This window comes from Anabrus simplex, chromosome 1 (assembly GCF_040414725.1).
Source record: "Anabrus simplex isolate iqAnaSimp1 chromosome 1, ASM4041472v1, whole genome shotgun sequence".
Classification (NCBI taxonomy): domain Eukaryota; kingdom Metazoa; phylum Arthropoda; class Insecta; order Orthoptera; family Tettigoniidae; genus Anabrus; species Anabrus simplex.
The window spans coordinates 1,681,837,281-1,681,854,321 of NC_090265.1; the positions used below are offsets into that span (position 1 = coordinate 1,681,837,281).

The 17,041-nt window shown below is 44.0% G+C and overlaps 1 non-coding gene across 1 annotated transcript; it reads left to right on the forward strand.

Moving 5' to 3' along the window:
* Positions 1–346: 346 nt before the first annotated feature.
* TRNAC-GCA (transfer RNA cysteine (anticodon GCA)) lies at positions 347–418 on the forward strand. Its single transcript has one exon. It is a non-coding gene; the product is annotated as a tRNA-Cys (tRNA).
* The last annotated feature ends 16,623 nt before the right edge of the window (positions 419–17,041 follow it).

Genomic DNA, 17,041 nt, shown 5'->3' on the forward strand with positions numbered 1-17,041 from the left:
AGGTGACCTCTCGAGACTGAGTGGACCCGGTTCCAGCCCTCGTACCACTTTTCAAATTTCGTGGCAGAGCCGGGAATCGAACCCGCGCCTCCGCGTGCGGCAGCTTATCTCGCTAACCACTACACCATTCAGGCGGACATCTTAATCAGTTCCAGAAAGATATGGAGTTGGTAGTGACCTCTGAGTGAGAAACGTCACAAGCCACACCTTGTGGAGGACGAACACACGTGACGTTGCCTTGGTTCTACTTCATCCTCAGGTTGGCCAAAATCTTCCCCCAAACGTCATCTGTTGCCTTTCCACCCGGAATCCTTTTGATCGCGATTGTGCAAAGCGAGATGGGCAAGGGGGTATAGCTCAGTGGTAAAGCATTCGACTGCAGATCGAGAGGTCCCCGGTTCAAACCCGGGTGCCCCCTGAGCATTTTTACTTTCATACGAAATCGAGTGAAAGGCCGTTAGTGGTAAACAATAAAATTCCCAATACAAAATGCCGGGGGAGCAAGAATAGCATTGAGCAATTGTTTTCGTCTTTATTGTTCAATCCGAACTTTGCTCATCACATTTCGGAGTATACAGTGAGCATACGTAGAATACCATGGAGTACCATGTTCTGCAAAGACCAGGCAAGTTGGCCGTCCGGTTGGTGGCGCGCAACTGTGAGCTTGCAGCCAGGAGATAGTGGGTTCGATCCCCACTGTCCGCAGCCCTGAAGATCGTTTTACGTGGTTTCCCAATTACACACCAGGCAAATGCTGGGGCTGTACGTTAATTGATGCCACGGCTGCTTCGTTCCCAATCCTAGTCCGTTTCCCTACCGCCATCTTCATAAGATTTGTTTATGTAATGCGTCGTAAAGCAAATTTAAAAAATCTACAAAGCGTGGAGTATTTTACGAGGTTTCCTATTTCAAGGAAAAGTTAAAATTTCAAGCGTGTTGCTATGTGGCTAGCATTAATCTCAAAACTAGAATTACTGCTATCAGTAAGTAATGCACCGCGCTCGATAGCTGCAGTCGCTTAAGTGCGGCCAGTATCCAGTATTCGGGAGATCGTGGGTTCGAGCCCCACTGTCGGCAGCCCTGAAGATGGTTTTCCGTGGTTTCCCATTTTCACACCAGGCAAATTCTGGGGCTGCACCTTAATTAAGGCCACGGCCGCTTCCTTCCCACTCCTAGCCCCTTCCTGCCTCATCGTCGCCATAAGACCTATCTGTGTCGGCGCGACGGAAAGAAAAGAAAAAGTAAGTAATGCACTGTGGTGTAGTGGTTAGTATTATTAGCTGCCACCCGTGGAGGTCAGGGTTCGATTCCCAACTCTGCCACGACATTTGAAAAGTGGTATCAGGGCTGGAACAGGGCACATGAAGCCTCTGGATGTCAACTAAGGACAGGGGGTTTGAATCCCATCTTAGCCATCCTCCAAGTGGTTATCCGTGGTTACCTACTTCTCCTGCAGGCAAACGCCGAGCTGGTATATAACTTCCAGCCACGGTCACTTCCATCCCTCTGCCTTGCCTGTACCCCACAACCCGCTGTTCAGCATAGCCGGTGACGGCGCCTGGCCAACGTACTGGTCCTCCCAACCACTTTAATCAGCCCGACCGAAAGCCTGACCCGCCAGGACACTGCCCATGAGGCTGTAGAGATGGGATCCCTCCCTCAATCCGAAGGTTGAACCAACCATGGGGGGTAAGCTGAATAAGAAAGAAAGAACGAAAGTAAGTAAAGCAATATTAAAAATGTGAATTTCACACCTTGTCCGCCTCTGTGGTGTAGTGGTTAGCGTGATTAGCTGCCACCCCAGGAGGCCCGGGTTCGATTCCCGGCTCTGCCACGAAATTTGAAAAGTGGTACGAGGGCTGGAACGGGGTCCACTCAGCCTCGGGAGGTAAACTGAGTAGAGGTGGGTTCGATTCCCACCTCAGCCATCCTGGAAGTGGTTTTCCGTGGTTTCAAACTTCTCCTCCAGGCGAATGCCGGGATGGTACCTAACTTAAGGCCACGGCCGCTTCCTTCGCTCTTCCTTGCCTGTCCCATCCAATCTTCCCATCCCTCCACAAGGCCCCTGTTCAGCATAGCAGGTGAGGCCGCCTGGGCGAAGTACTGGTCATACTCCCCAGTTGTATCCCCCGACCAAGAGTCTGAAGCTCCAGGACACTGCTCTTGGGGCGGTAGAGGTGGGATCCCTCGCTAAGTCCGAGGGAAAAACCGAACCTGGAAGGCAAACAGATGATGATGATGATGATGATGATGATTTCACACCTTGAAATGTTCCATAAATAAATTAGTTATCAGATTCACGTATATTTAAACAGGAATGGTTTTTGCAATATGGTTTCTGGTTTATTAAGTTTATGACTTTTAAATTTTACATACCAATGTTTCGTAGTACATTCTGTCCACCAGACATCCGCAATGTTGGGGAAGATTTATGATTTCTCCTTTATTTCGTTTACAATCCAAGGTTGGTTTTTCCTTCGGAATCTTCGAGGGATCCCACTTCTACCGCCTCAAGGCCAGTGTGTTTGGGAGAGAGAGAGAGAGACTTCTCTTTTTGCTAGTTGCTTTACGTCCCACCGACACAGATAGGTCTTATGGCGACGATGGGACAGGAAAGGGCTAGGAGTGGGAAGGAAGTGGCCTGGTGTGAAAATCGGAAACCACGGAAAACCATCTTCAGGGCTGCCGATAGTGGGGTTCGAACCCACTATCACCCGATACTGATTACTGGCCGCACTTAAGCAACTGCAGCTATCGAGCTCGGTAGAGAGAGACTTTCGGTCAGTGATACATCTGGGGAGGAATATCTGCACTTCTCCAAGTCGATCTCACCTGCTGTGTTGAACAGGGGCCCTGTGCAGGACAGGAATTTTAGAATAGGTAGCCAAGGAAGGAGAAAGGAAGCAACCGTGGCTTTTCGTTTTGTACCATCAGGGCATTTCCTAGAGAAGAAGTGATAAAACACGGAAAACCACTTGGAGTATGGGTGAGATGGGAATCGAACCCACTCTACTCAGTTCACCTTCCGAGGTGAGTGAATCCTGTGCCAGCAATCATACCACTTTCAAATTGCGTGGCAGAGACGGAAATAGAAACTCACAGCTCAGAAATTATTTATTTTTATTATTACTATAGTGTTAATATTATACGTCCGTCTCTGTGGTGTAGTGGTTAGCGTGATTAGCTAACACCCCTGGAGGCCCAGGTTCAATTCCTGGCTCTGCCACGAAATTTGAAAAGTGGTACGAGGGCTGGAACTGGGTCCACTCAGCCTCGGGAGGTCAATTCAGTAGAAATAGGTTCCGTTCACACCTCAGCTAACCTCAAAGTGGTTTTCCGTGGTTTCCCACTTTTCCCTCAGGTAAATGCCGGGATGGTAACTTGAGGCCACGACCAGTTCCTTTACTCTTCCTTGTCTATCCCTTCCAGTCTTCCCATCCCCCACGAGGATCCTGTTCGGTGTACCAGGTGAGGCCACCTGGGCGAGGTACTTGTTATCCTCTGTAGTTGTATACCCCTAGCCGAAAACTCACACTGCAGGCCACTGCCCTAGAGGCGGTAGAATTGGATTCCCTCGCCGAGTCCGAGGGGAAAACCAAGCCAGGAGTGTAAACAGATTAAGATGGAAGGAAAGAAAGAAAGAAAGAAAGAAAGAAAGAAAGAAAGAAAGAAAGAAAGAAAGGAGATTTTATTTGTATGATTATAATAATATTATTATTCCTTTTTTCTTAATCTGTTTCTCCTCCAGGGTTGGCTTTTCCCTCGGACTCAGCGAGGGATCCAACCTCCACCGCCTCAAGGGCAGTATCCTGGAGTGTGACACATTGGATCAGGGGATACAACTGGGGAGGATGCCCAGTGCCTCGCCCAGGCGGCTTCATCTGCTATGCTGTACACGGGCCTTGTTGGGGGATGCGAAGATTGGAAGGGATAGCCAAGGAAGATGGAAGAAGGTGTCCGTGGCCTTAAGTTAGGTACCATCCCGGCATTTGCCTGGAGGAGAAGTGGGAAACCTCGGAAACCATTTCCAGGATGGCTGAGGTGGGAAGTGAACCCACCTGTACTCGGTTGACCTCCCGAGGCTGAGTGGACCCCGTTCCAGCCCTCGTACCAATTTTCAAATTTCGTGGTAGATCCAGGAATCGAACCCGGGCCTCTGGGGGTGGCATATAACCACTACATCACAGAAGCGTACCATTATTATTATTATTATTATTATTATTATTATTATTATTATTATTATTATTATTATTTCTTAATCTGTTTACTCTCCAGGGTTGGTTTTACCCACAGAATCAGCGAGAGATCCCACCTCCACCACATCAAGGGCAGTGTCCTGGGGGGTGAGAGTTTGTGTTGGGTATACAACTCGGGAAGAGGACCAATGCTTCTCCCAAGTGGTCGCTCGAGGAAAGTTGAACAGGGGCCTCTTGGTAGGTTGGAACGATTGGAAGGAATAGACAAGAAAGAGTGAAATTAGCGACCGTGGCCTGAAGTTATGTACAATCCCGGCATTTGCGTGGAGAAAAGTGGGAAACCACGGAAAACCACTTTGAGGATCGCTGAGGTGGGAACCGATTTTCATCTACTCAGTTGACCTCCCGAGGCCGAGTTGCCCCCGTCCAGCCCTCGGACCAATTTACTCATTTCGTGGCACGGTCAGGAATCGAACCCGGTCCCACAATGGTGGTAGTTAATCACGCTAACTACTACACCACAGAGGCGGACTTACAAGGTTATTATGTCATGCAGGGCATACCTTGCACGTATTTTATCACCTATCTTCCTTTCTTAATACGTTTACCCTGCAGGATTGGTTTTTCCTCGGACTCAGCGAGGGATTCCACCTCTACCGCCTCAAGGGCAGTGTCCTGGAGCTTGAGACTCTGGGTCTGAGGATACAACTGGGGAGGATGACCAGTACCTCGCCCAGGCGGCCTCACCTGCTATGCTGAACAGTGGCCTTGTGGGGAATGGGAAGTTTGGAAGGGATAGACAAGGAAGAGGGAAGGAAGCGGCCGTGGCCTTCAGTTAGGTACAATCCCGGCATTTGCCTGGAGGAGAAGTGGGAAACCACGGGAAACCAATTCCAGGATGGCTGAGGAGGGAATCGAAACCCCCTCTACTCAGCTGACCTCCCGAGGCTGAGTGGACCCCGTTCCAGCCCTCGTACCACTTTTCAAATTTCGTGGCAGAGCCGGGAATCGAACCCGGACCTCTGGGGGTGGCAGCTAATCACACTAACCACTACACCACAGAGGCGGACTAGCATTAATCTCAAAACAACAATTACAGCCATCAGTAGGTAATGCACTGTGGTCTAGTGGTTAGTGTTATTAGGTGCCACCGCCGTAGGTCATAGTTCGATTCCCGGCTCTGCCACGAAACTTGAAAAGTGGTACGAGGGATGGAACGGGGCCCCTCATCCTCGGGAGGTTTAACTTAGTAGACGGGTTTCGATTCCCACCTCAGCCCACCTCGATGTTGTTTTCCATGGTTTCCCACTTCCCCTCCTGGGAAATTCCGGGATGGTACATAACTTCAGGCCACGGCCGTTTCCTTGCCTATCCCTTCCAATCTTTCCAACCCCCATCAGGTCCTTTTTCAGCATAGCAGGTGATTCCGCCTGGGTGATGAACTGATCCTCCTTCCCTGTCGTATCCGCCCAACGCAAAGTCTCTCGCTCCAGGACACGGCCCTCGCGGCAGTAGAGGGTGATCCTTCACTCAGTCCGAGGGACCAACCAACCCCTGGAGGGTAAACGATTAAGAACGGAAGAAAGAAAGAAAGAAAGGAGATTATTATCATTTTTTCTTTCCTTCTTAATCTGAGTGGACCCCGTTGCAGTCCTCATACCACTTTTGAAATTTCCTGGCAGAGCCGAGAATCGAACACGGGCCACGGGGATGGCATATGGCATATAATCACACTAACCACTACACCACAGAGGCGGACAATTTATTTATTTATTTATTTATTTATGTATGTATTTATTTATTTAATTAATTAACTTATTTAAATTCATGGAGCCTCCGTAGCTCAGGCGGCAGCGCACCGGCCTCTCACCGCCGGGTCCCGTGGTTCAAATCGCGGTCAGTCCATGTGAGATTTGTGCTGGAAATAGCGGAGGCGGGATAGGTTTTTCTCCGGGTACTCCGGTTTTCCCTGTCATCTATCATTCCAGCAACACTCCCCAATATTATTTCATTTCATTAATCATTCATTAATCATTGCTTCGGAGGAGTGCGACAGTTATCGGCAGCCGGCACAATTTGGTTCTTCGCCGCTAGATGGGGCTTCATTAATTTCATTCCTGTCCCGGTCGGATGACTGGAAACAGGCTGTGGATATTATTATTTAAATTCATACCACCAACAGAGAGATCCTTCATTTACGGGTGGTTTTTATAGAACATAAGTACATCATTAGGTCACTGTATTTTTTTTGAAAACCAGAAGGAACAAAAATGGAGAAAAGAAATAACGCCATGATGGATATATAACACGTGGAGGATCATCGAGCTACTGCATATGGCCTCGTTATCGCAGGAGGCCGCGCGTATGTCTCATAATCATTATGTCGTGAGTTCGATTCTCACTATGGGCATACATCTTTCCTCTGAAATTATTTCATGACGAGGAGATTTTCTGATTTGCTGTGGTGCCTTGGAAGAAAGTAGGAAACCATCTGATGAGCCCACTGCAATCGGAAGTCGTGATAAACGGGATGGAAAATCACGTTGTAAATTTCACCAAGAGGAGAAGTCCTCTTAGTTTCAGTTTTACCGGGCGAGTTGGCCGTGCGCGTAGAGGCTTGCGGCTGTGAGCTTGCATCCCAGAGATAGTAGGTTCGAATCCCACTATCGGCAGCCCTGAAGATGGTTTTCCGTGGTTTCCCATTTTCACACCAGGCAAATGCTGGGGCTGTACCTTAATTAAGGCCACGGCCGCTTCCTTCCAACTCCTAGGCCTTGCCTATCCCATTGTGAAGTATGTGTGGAATGAGGCCGTTGAATGACAGAGTCACAGGAACTATCCGTACCATTTTCATCTTCCAGATCCTCTCCTAGACTCTAAGTGAGTCAAAGTTGGAAAGCACCAGGTACAGACAAAATTGAAAATTTTTGGTACAAACATTTCACTTGCGTGGTCAAGAAAACAGCCCAACAATTCATTTACCTCGAGCATCATCACATCTGTAACTTATAAGACACTCTCTAAAGCACTACAGAGGAGACTTGTGGAACAAGTGGATCATCAACTAGGCGAGTATCAAGCGGGATTTAGGAAGGGAAGATCGTGCGTTGATCAAATCTGGAGTCTGAAACGTGTACTAGAGAATCATCTCTCAAAGGATCTGGTAGTCGTTTTTGTAGACTTTAAAAAGGCGTATGATTCAGTCGACAGGGAAGTGCTATTCAATATACTAGTGGAATTTGGAATTGACGCCAAAACAACAGCAATTATTAAGCAGACTTTAACTGGGACACATTCGAAAGTTAAGTTCATGGGAGAGAACTCCAAACAGTTCGAAATTAAAACAGGAGTCAGGCAGGGTGATGGATTGTCACCAATTCTTTTCAACTGTGTGTTGGAGAAGATTATCCGGGAGTGGGAAAAAGAACTGGACAGAAAAGGATTACTTAACCAAGTATACATTGGAGGGTCAAAAAGTGGTGTCATGATTAATTGCCTTGCCTTTGCTGATGACGTTGCGCTGCTATCTAGGAATACTGACACAGCAATAGAACAGCAGAATGTACTAAAACTACAAGCAGAAAAAGCAGGACTACAGATTTCTTTCGAAAAAACTAAATATATAACAAACATCAAAACAGCCCCTCGGTACCTGAAGACAGAACACGGTAAAATAGAAAGAGTTGATAGCTTTAAGTATTTGGGTGAAATAGTGCAATTGAAAACAAATGAAAGAGAAGCAAACAACACCAGACGGGAGAAAATGGCTGCGGCTTTTCGTAGGACATATCCTATATACAAGAAGAAAACCATCTCCAGACGAGCTAAACTAAGGCACTACAATACAGTGATTAAAACGGAATGTCTGTATGCTAGTGAGTGCCTCCAAATGACAGGAAAAGCGGGACTGAGAGAAGCTGAGAAATTTGAAAGAAAGATCCTTCGCAAAATAATGGGTCCAAAGATTGTGGATGGACAGTATAGGCTGCGAGGAAGGGAAGAACTTTACCGAGACAATGAAAGGCTAACTGAGTGCATGAGAAAACGGAGACTTAAATTCTATGGGCATTTATTTAGAATGGATGAGAAGAGACTAACGAAAAGGATTTTCACAATACTAGACAGCAGACCTAAAGTGTCGGACAAATGGTTCAGGGAGGTGAGAAAGGATCTCAGACAGGTAGGACTAAATTCGGAAGACATCTCAAACCGAACAAAGTTTAGGTCAGTGATCGACAGATTTCAGGGATTCCATGACGAACCAAAACTTAACCGTGGGTGGACGGACGAAAGAAGACAGGCTGCCAGAGAGAGGATGCTGAAGTTCTGGGCTGTGAGGAAGGCTTCCAGAAACATGTAATTGTTATCTAACGTGGTCTCTAATGGCCGTAAACGAATATATATATATATTATTATTATTATTATAACTTAGCCTCCGGCCCCGTGGTGTTGGGGGTAGCGTCCCTGCTTCTTTCCCGCGGGCCCCGGGTTTGATTCCAGGCCAGGTCAGGGATTTTTACCACGCCCGAGAGGATTCGTCGTGCTGACCACCCGATACCTCGGAATCTGCAGTCCATCGGGCTGAGCAGCGGCCGCTTGGTAGGCCAAGGCCCTTTGAGGGCTGTAATGCCATGGGGTTTTGTTGGATTTGGGTTTTGAGCTATTTGAGATTCTTAAGGTGATTAGGAATACCCGAGAACGAAAAATAACTACAGTCTGTATAAAAATCAGTCTGCTCTAATAGGAATCGGGGGCTATGAAAAAGAAGCAGCAATCCACAAAAAAGTGAGGCAGGGATTTAATTTGTACCCCCTTCTTTTCAATGTTCATGTAGAACAGGCAGTGAAGGAAGTCAAACAGGAATTTGGAAATGGAATAACGAGCCATGGAGAAGAAATCAAAACCCTGAGATCTGCCGATGTCTTTCTTATTTTTATCTGAGACTGCAGATATGGAGGAATTGCTGAGTGGTATGGACAGAGCCTTGAAGAAGGGGTGAAGGGGTGAAAAATGAAAATCTTCACACTGTTTCCTGTCATTCGACCGGGTCAGGAGTGGAATGAATGAAGCTCCATCTAGTGACGAAGATAAGAACGGTGCCAGCTGCCGAAGCCTGTCGCACTCCTCTGGGGCATTCATGAATGACTGACAGATTAAATGTAATGGAGAGTGTTGCTGGAATAAAAGATGACAGACAAAACCGGAGTACCTGTAAGAAATTATGTCCTGCCTCCACTTTGTCCAGCATAAATCTCACATGGAGTGACCGGGATTAGAACCACGGTATCCAGCGTTGAGAAGCCAGCGCACTGCCGCCTGAGCCACGGAGGAGAAGGGATACAAGATGAAAACAAATAAGTCCAAAACGAAAGTATTGGACTGCAGTCGAACGAAGTAAGGTGATGCAGGAACTACTAGATTAAAGGAAGTTGATGAATATTGTTGCTTGTATAGTAATATAACTAATGGTGACAGAAGTAAGGAGAACATAAAATGCAGACTAGCAAGAGCGAGGAAGGACTTCTTTAAGAAAATAAATTTGCTCACTTCAAACATTGATGTACCGAGCTCTATAGCTGCAGTCGCTTAAGTGCGGCCAGTATCCAGTAATCGGGAGATAGTTGGTTCGAGCCCCACTGTCGGCAGCCCTGAAGATGGTTTTCCGTGGTTTCCCATTTTCACACCAGGCAAATGCCGGGGCTGTACCTTAATTAAGGCCACGGCTGCTTCCTTCCAATTCCGAGGCCTTTCCTATCCCATCGTCGCCATAAAACATATGTGTGTCGGTGCGACGTAAAGCAAATAGCAAAAAAAAAAAAAAAAAAAAAAAAGACATTGATGTAGGAATTAGAAATATGTTTTACAAGATTTTCGTATGGAGCGGGGCATTTTATGAAAGTGAAACATGGACGGTAACAAGTTCAGAAAGAAAGATAATAGAAGCCTTTGAAATGTGGTGTTACATAAGAATGCTGAAGTTGAGATGGGGAGATTGAATCGCGAATGAAGTGATACTGAATCGAACTGGTGAGAGCGATTTGACTAAATTTGACGAAAAGAAGAGACAGGATCATAGAATTCTTGAGCGAAAAGTAGGTTGTAAGAAGGGTAGGGGTAGACCAAGGTATGAATATGACAAGCAAATTAGAGGAGATGTAGGATGTAGTAGTTACGTAGACATGAAATTATTAGCACAGGATAAGGTGGTATGGAGAGTTGCATAAAACCAGTTTATGGAGTGATGACTCAAACACATTCTTCTTCTTCTTACTATTATTATTATTATTATTATTATTATTATTATTATTATCGTAGTAAGAGGCGAAGAATTCCTTCAGGAGGTACCAACAGGTTGTAAAATCAATTAATTGCACTACTGTAAGCGTCACTGAAGAAGTAAATTAACATGCAATTTCCGTCAATAGAAACCCGTATCGGCTAATATCGAGGAACATAAAAACCATTAATTCTCCATATTGCGAATGTGGCATACTCGTGTTTTATTTGTGTTGAGAAGCTTTCCAACATGCCACAAAATCGTCACCAATTGCTTGCTATCTTCGTTCTGGCTGTTATAGGTAAGTATATTGTAAACATGGCGACAAAGCCTCGAAATTGACTTTCATATCTACCCGGTTATGTTATCACTTTTTAACAAACGATTCTCTGGAATAATAACACTAACCTTATATGATTATCAAAAGTGGCTTTTTAAATGCAATAATATTATAATTAACTACACGTTTTTATGCAGCCCGTTATCACACATTTATGTGTACAGCACTTTTAATACTTGCCAATTTTCCCATAAGATTAGCCAAAGTGCTTCTTAATGCTGTAAATATTCTGCACTTCCCGTCTGTTTGCCGCGAATGTTTGCAACAGTATGAAGACTAAACTGTAACTACTTGTTCAGTCAACATTTCGTTTAGTTCATTTGTTTGCTTGACAGAACATAAAACTGACGTAATATTAACTTCTTCGATCTTCTATACTATAACAAGTGACGTAACTATATCATAACGACATACATTACAATACGATACTGCTTTTGTTGTAGTACTGTTGACATTGCAACTACCGATTTCCCTCCGATATCGATCCCATTATCGCCCAGTCTCCTCATACAAGGTCACCAACAATTTTTGGTTAAAAAAGAAACTCTATTCGACATTTCTTGCCTATTATTATGAAAATTTATTAGGGTAATCTTTCTTTAAATAATTATGAAATAAGTTACTGATAAATCACAATACTTAAAATTATGAGCGACGTTTATTCATAGCCTGTAAAGAATGTGTTTTGCACGTACACATAAATATGTGTATTGTTTTCTGTGATTCCCAATGCGGCTTCTATACTGCTAGATTATTGCAGACAAATTGTGTAATTTGTCGGCATGATACTGTACAGGCGTTTGGGCTTATGCCATGTCAAGAAAATAAGGTGAATTTCTTTCTGTTTCGCCGAGAACTGTGCTCTGCGTCATTAGAAGGAAATCTCGACTGTCCACGAGAAAGGCTTCATAATGACCTTTCAAATTTAGACGTTATAATAGAACTGGAAATGGTACGTTTATTTACCACCCACACTAGACACTACAGGTCCAGAATTATACGGGAAGCTGTGGAAACACGTAGAAATCCTAACAATTTCAACAGGGACACTGGCTATCAATTAAGTATGTACCTGGTTGCCAGCCATTATGAATTTACGTAGGAAGTTCCCTTCCCTGTCCCTTCACTATTGTTATTCCGTCTCGGTGTTTTTCAAATTCGTACATTCCTCATCGCTAGATGTTTCATTCCAGGCGTGTGTCAATGTCATTCACCTGGCAGTGTCATATGTTACGTACACATGTTATGTGAACCTCTTAGACTGATTCTGATTGTTCGATCAGCTTCCGCTTCGAACGCTAGCGCTGTGCCACGTCCCGGGAGCCATCTGGTGGCGAAGGAACGTACCATTTCCACTTCTATTATAAAGTTTAAATTTAAAAATGTCATTGTTTAAGAAACCTTTCTCGTGGACAGTCGAGATGTTCTTCTGATGACGCAGAGCACAGTTCTCTGCGAAACGTAAATAAATTCACCTTATTTTCTTGACACGGCATAAGCCCAAATCCCTGTACAGTTATCATGTCTACAAGTGCGGGCTGTGAAAGCATCAATGGCAACTCTATAATTTGTTGTACACCCATCGTTTTATATTATTTGCCGCACCGTTGTTGAGTAATTGTTGTTGAAATATGACACCGGGCGCTCGGGCATTCTCCAGCATTGTTGACTCTTGGGTGCTTTAGAGGCATATACATGGAAGCGGGCTGAGTGACTCAGGGGGTGGAGGAACTGGCCTTCTGACCCCAACTTGGTAGGTTCGATACTGGCTCAGTCCGTTAGTATTTGAAAGTGCTCAAATACGTCAGTCATGTGTCGGTTGATTTACTGGCACGTAAATGAGTACCTGCGGGACTAAATTCAGGAACTTCGGCGTTTCCTTAAACCGTAGAAGTAGTTAGTGGGACGTAAAGTAAATAACATTATTATTATTATTATTATTATTATTATTATTATTATTATTATTATTATTATTATTATTATTATTAATATTACTATTATTATTATTAACTAGAAATTACTTCTTGGAAGTCAGGCACACAGGGGTAGGCCAATGATGCCACATTCAAGTCGTTTGCAAACTGTGCCTGATGTGAGATTCGATAGGTTTTGCCATCTGGTAGTTCGAAGAGACCACGACCTTTGAGTTCTTCATACACTCTGTAGCATGAGTGAGTTCATCGGTTGTGGCAAGGCTTATCGGTCCCTGGTGAGACACGCCATACGACAATTATGGATGTGGAAATTTCACATTAAAAATTTATTGGAAATACTGATGCCACCTTTACACCTTTGTCTTGCATTCGGTGCTCTTCCTTGTCTTTATCCCTTACATTCGCTAGCCAATAGATACAGTTTTCACCTCCTTTGGTGTCCAACTCTGAGAACATATGTTCGTAGTGTTCAGATTTCATGGCTGCTCGTTCGCTGCATTATAGCATTGCTTGCTCTCTTTGGTTTTGTTGGCATATGACTTCCTGTAGACTTTCTCGGTCCATACCCATGTATTCTTGTCTATTCTGCGTCGGCCTACCTTCGTCTACCCAGAGTTTCCTTAGAAACTGTGACGAAAGAATCGCGGAGGGCTGCCCATGTCGCATCAGCTGAGCCTGGAAAAATAGTTGGAATTTGATGCAGTTTTTAAGTTCATAAGAGCTACCCTTTCCTCGAGAAGATTCCACCACCTGGTCTGCCCGAGGACGATCATACGATGACCTCTGTTCGAAGGTTATCTGGTCTTCATATCAGAGAAGAACAGCTTATGAAGCGGGGCAAGAGTGTCAAATGGTACGACTTTGAAGTCTTTTATAGCTGTGAAGTTGCATCGCCGAACATGAATTAAAACTGCCTGGCTCCAGAGGTCACCACTGGCAAAAGTGATGAGGTGGCTGGAACCGTGAGACATACCAAAATTTGTGACGCGATGTCACCTAGCAACCGTTGATGGATGGTCATGATCGAGAGACTTGTAAGACATATTTATGATCAATTGACTCTCCCGAGGGAAAAATTTAACACCAATTATGTCCTGCGCAAACATCTGATTATTGTCTCACCCCCAATAGAAATATCACGCCTTTTTTTGAAAAAAATGTTTTACCAGTGAGGTAATCATTAGCTTCAACAAATTCATGAACTTCCTGCACATCATCATTTAGTGTACCAAAACTATTGACCCCAGCGTAGTTGCAGCTTTCTTGCATGCTTCTACCATGCCGATTCAGGTCACCACAGCAAGCAAGCAATTCCTCTGTGCAGCATGTCGATATTTAGTCTTGCATTTCCAACCAAACGTTATCGTTCTCTTCCTCAACAAAGCTACTTTATGGAGTAAAGACTGAGAATATGAGTAGACGGTAGGCTGTAGTGTTTATTATGATGACATCAAACGATCGGGACATCGATTGACCTCAGTGACATGGCTACGGAAGTTAGAATTTACAACAATAGCTGCACTAATGCTGCTGGATTTCCCTTCAGCTTATACCATCTAATATGACACAGGACTTCACACCATTTATGTCCCACCTTGCATTGCTTGGAAAATTATAAATCTGCCAGATTTTCCCAATCAAGATAACGAAGTTCAGTGAAGCAACTCACAGTTTCGGAGTTTGGGTTACCTTCTATAGCCAGTTCCGCCCGGTATCTCTAGTCCATTTACCAGAGCAGTCAGGCGAGGCCGACACGCGTCGCTGCCATGGTACTCCCTACCATTTCTATAATTCTCCCGGCAAATCTACCCACAATTATCACTACAAGTTTACCCTTATGTCTATATGTGATGTATGTTTACTAGACACAAGTGCAGCATAATTAACAGCTAGGGTTCCCAGAATTCTAGATGGTAGATAAGGAATACTCCAAATTCTTTGCCACTAAAACAAAACATCGTAGCCATTTAAATAAATGACAGAAAATACTATTGATGTATTAACCAATAAATACCTCTAATAATACTGTATCAATATTTATTATATTATTAAAGTAAATTCATGTCCTAGTCCTGAGGTTGTGCAACTCTCTTCAGCCATACCCCTGATGGAGGTGAAATGGTACACCATTTTAACCACGTACAAACCTCCTGAAATCTCTCAGATCTCTGGCACTACCAGGAATCCAACCCATGCCACCAAGGGCAGCAGTTAACAAAGCTAAACACTAATCTACGTAGGTGCACATTACAGACGAATAATGCGTTAGTTTTTATATTGAAATATACATTTCACAAGTGTCTGCCATTTAACAAGGCAGTTTAAAAATCAACTACATTTATTGTGAAATTTCTTACAATTCTCATGATAGTTGAAATTCATTTTTCCTTAATCTATGGAGCTTCTGTTTCTGTCATCTCTCCATTTTATTGCCGTCATTGAAAATATTCTTTAAGCATGTATGCATTTGATGGAAATATAATTAGCACAAATTTATGTACCACCAAAATTTTCTTTACTTTTTCTGAGCCAATTGAATCTATAATTTACCAAGGTATACCCAACTTTCTGGTATTGTTTTACCAGCACCACCTTACCTAGAAACATAAATGACTATGTCAACGACTTCTGAACACGTACCATCCATATTCAGCCATTCTTCTAAGCCTAGTGTCCTCACAAATTTTGAGAATTTTCTGAACTTAGATGAGTTGTCTAGAGTTACACGCTACAGTATTCAAAAATTTAAAAAAACCACTAGGATCATTAAAATCAAATCATTTATACCAGGTAGCTCACGAGCGCCGCAATTTCTACTTATAAATGTCCCACATGCAATAGTGATCAATGAGATATCTACTAATTTATTTTCACAGGGGCGCTACTACCAGAATGAAGGTTACTCAGAATATGAAGAAATAACAACCGGACGGTCGCTCGCACGTTTCTCAACGCTACCCGTCTAACGCAACCCTTGCATTAGTAAACCTCGTTTCCTACTACATAGTATTAAGCTGGTATACGGTACAGCAGCGCTACATTTTATGTGTTCAGCAATGACGAATACACAGGCATCATTTTAATCTATGGAGAATCTGGTCGGAATGCAGCCGAAGCTCGCAGACGGTATGCACTGGAAGTCCCAAACAGACGTCTGCCTTCTACATACCCTACGTATTTCGCCGAACAGAATTAGTTTCATACAAACAACTCTTTTTATAGAGTGGAATGTCTAGGCACGTATAAATTAGTAGCTTTGGCGTATTTACAAAGGCACCCTGTTGTAAAACGTGTGCGATAAAATGACTGCTATTATTGTTTCACAACATCAGAAACAACACGTTGTCGCTCCTCCGAAAACAAGTGTAAGTAGAAATTACGGTGACGCGGGACGTCAGTTATAAATACAGTAATTAACACAAACCAAATACGCATGTTTAAAATCACTTTTACAGACCTTGAGTTATTCAGGAAAGAAACAATTAAGTTTATTTCATGTGTGAGTAACTCCGTTACCAGAAAATTGTTTCCCCATTCTGGACATGCTCTACATGAGTACTAGTACCGCTAGCAAACTGCTCCAGCCGCTGTTCTCAACTTAAATGACTGATCCTTGGTCAGAATGCAGAATATTTTGAACTCGATTATAACTGCATTCTTTTGCGATGCTATACTGTTGTCTAAACCACGATAGAAAAAACCGGAGCGTTCGCCATACGGTTTAAAGGGTACACCGAACACGGAACGAAATGAGAAACCAAGCAAGTGGATGTACGATGTTCGAACTGTTGAAGTTGGCTTTCCTTTGTACCCATTTTCACAACAGGCAAATGCTGGTGCTATACCTTCTTTAAGGCCAAGGTCACTTTCTACCCACTCCTAGCCCTTTCAACAGTCACCACTGATCTGCTTTTAGGACAGTCGCCCAGGTGGCTGATCCCCTACCTGTTGCTTATCTAGAATTTTCTTTAATGATTGTAAAGAATTTGAAAATCTCCCTTGGTAAATTATTCCAATCTCAAACTCGCCCTCATATAGTCGAACATTTTTCGCAATTTTACCTCTTCAATTCAAACCTTATCTCCATATTGTGATCATTCCTACCTTTTTTTACAAGTCGCTTTACGTCGCGCCGACACAGATAGGTATCACGGTGACGATGGGATAGGAAAGGCCTAGGAGTTGGAAGGAAGCGGCCGTGACCAACGTTGGGGTTCGAACCCACTATCTCCAGAATACTGGATACTGGCCGCACCAAAGCAACTGCAATTATCGAGCTCGGTTTTCCTAATTC